Below are 2,422 nucleotides of genomic sequence, written 5' to 3' on the forward strand. Positions count from 1 at the left end.
AACCTTGCAATCCTGTAGGCCTTTCTAAGACTAGTGCCTGGCCTTCTACTCTCTTTTTTGCAGATTGTCCCCTTTTCAGTTTTCTGTGGATTCACTAAAGGGCTACAAGATACTGGAGTAATAGCCTTCATCATATCTCCATTTAATTCACACTCTGGCCTCTGCAAAATTTAGACTGATCCCTATATAAAAAGATCAGAAACAGTTCATAGTCACATGGCATGGATAACAGTATATACTCTTGCCCCAAGACGTTAATGCTGTTCCTTCTGTTATTATGTAATTAAAAAACTAGACCAGATAGACATTCTAAAGAAAATAAGTTTACTACATGAATGGATTATGTTAATCCAATGAAATAAGCAAGAAGTGACTAGTAAAATGGAGGCCTAGATAAAGCATCCATACTCTAGAAGGTGAGATAAAAATCTATAAAAATTTCAGGGGTGTATACAATATTGTTAAAAATTTGGGGGAGGTGTGTCCAGTGATCCAGTACATCCCTCTCTAAAGTGAAAAGACAAATTATTACAATTTGTATGCCTTACTCTGAAGGAAGCACAATGGCTAATAGGTGTATTTGAATTTTGAAGGTAGTCTATTTCACATCTAGGAATATTGCTCTTGCCTATATACCAGATGATAGTTTTGGGTGAGGTATAAAACAGGAGGGGGGTATATGGTCAATTTTTATTGTGGTCTGACCCAAGACTGCCACTTGGGTTATCCAACTGGGAGTTACTGATGGAAGAAAATATGTAGAAGAAATGAAAGCAAAACCTCTGAATATACTCTCCATTTTTCCCTGTCCATTTTGTTGAATTGATGTGAAAAAAATCACAAGACACATTACTAGAGAAAATATTTTATTTTTCAAATAAATAATGGATTTTTCACAATTATTTCTATAAGAATTTTTATCTTTTTATTAAAATTAAATATGTATTTAGTACATTTTCATATTTTCTCAAATTAAAGACTATGGTATAACTGTAGTTACCTTTAGCAACCAATCTATTTTCAGAAATTTAACCTGATATAGAGAAAAATACCATGTGAAGTCCTTCACATCTGATTTGGTACTGAAGTTGAACTGGCAGTATTGGTGTGTTCTGGGATTTAGTGGCCACTGTAAGCTTTAAAAACCAACAAGAACCCTTGGGGCAGCTTTGGCTGGATGGGGGATGATGTGGTTTTTTATCATATAGGATAGTTCTTCCGGGAAGGATTGGACTGGAATCTGTGGGACAAAGAACTGAGGTATATACTGTTTAGGTATTTGTTTTGAGTGGCAGGTGGTGAGGGCCCTATTTTTTAGGCAGATTTCTATTTGTAACCATTTCTGTGTAAGAGTAAAGAACAAATGGGAAGCTCTGGGTCCTTAATGAAACTAATATTTTACCCATAGTTACCTATTTCTCAGTGATACTGGGTCCATTTAAAAAAGAATGGGCTAAGTTTACCATGAGTACAAGTAGCACAAGTGACTATGGAAAGTAAAAACTGGGATTTTACTCTTGGAAAGGTTTCCCAGGCTTGACTTACTCCAATTAGTCAATAGAGTGATGGACCTTGGGGATACTATGTTTGGACTCTTACTTTTCTTCATTATCCAGTCACTTGCTTTAATTTATATGCTCACAAATAGGGTAAAAAAAAAGTCTCAATCTCTATGGAAGTATTTCCATAAAACCTAAGATTTTACCCAAACATTTCATTACTCATTATGAATTCAAAATTAAATAGCTGAAGTAAATAACAGTTAATGAAAGATTTTTTTTTTAAGGTAGTAAAAAGATATGATCTTAGTGATTTTCTCAGCATTTTGCTTATCTTTCAAATGTGGGTAAAATCTGGTTTAGAGGGACAGTTTGGACTCCTACATAAAAATAATGCATTAAAACAGAAAATTCTTAAATATGAAAAAATTCAAGTGACCATATCCTTACTGATATTAATGTAACACAAATAAAATTACCATGAACAAATGAGCACAAAATGCAGTTCATTTCTTATTAACACACAGAAAACAACTGATATTCAAATGTTCACTACTACAGCATGAACTTCTGAATGAGTCTCACTTATGTACATGTGCTTCAAAGTACATTATGACTTTTGGTCAATACTTTTATCCTAACCACAGTATTAATGGCTCATAATTCCAGTTGTTCTAGTAAGAAATTAGGAGAGAAGCTAAATTCTTGACACTTGGATCTTTCAGAAAACAGCTAAGTTATTCCTTTGTATATTTGGTAAGAAGTTATTCTAAAATTGTTTTACATACCTATTTCTCTCAATAAAAGCCTTTGAACAGGGCTGGGGATATAGCTCAGTTGGTAGAGCGCTTGCCTCGCAAGCACAAGGCCCTGGGTTCAATCCCCAGCACCACCAAAAAAAAAAAAAAAAAAAAAGCCTTTGA

At 34.1% G+C, this 2,422-nt stretch overlaps 1 non-coding gene across 1 annotated transcript; it reads left to right on the plus strand.

The window, feature by feature from the left end:
* The first annotated feature begins 2,321 nt into the window (after positions 1-2,321).
* On the plus strand, positions 2,322-2,394 carry Trnaa-cgc (transfer RNA alanine (anticodon CGC)). The gene has a single exon. It is a non-coding gene; the product is annotated as a tRNA-Ala (tRNA).
* Positions 2,395-2,422: the final 28 nt, after the last annotated feature.

The sequence above is a fragment of the Sciurus carolinensis genome, chromosome 10, assembly GCF_902686445.1.
Source record: "Sciurus carolinensis chromosome 10, mSciCar1.2, whole genome shotgun sequence".
Classification (NCBI taxonomy): domain Eukaryota; kingdom Metazoa; phylum Chordata; class Mammalia; order Rodentia; family Sciuridae; genus Sciurus; species Sciurus carolinensis.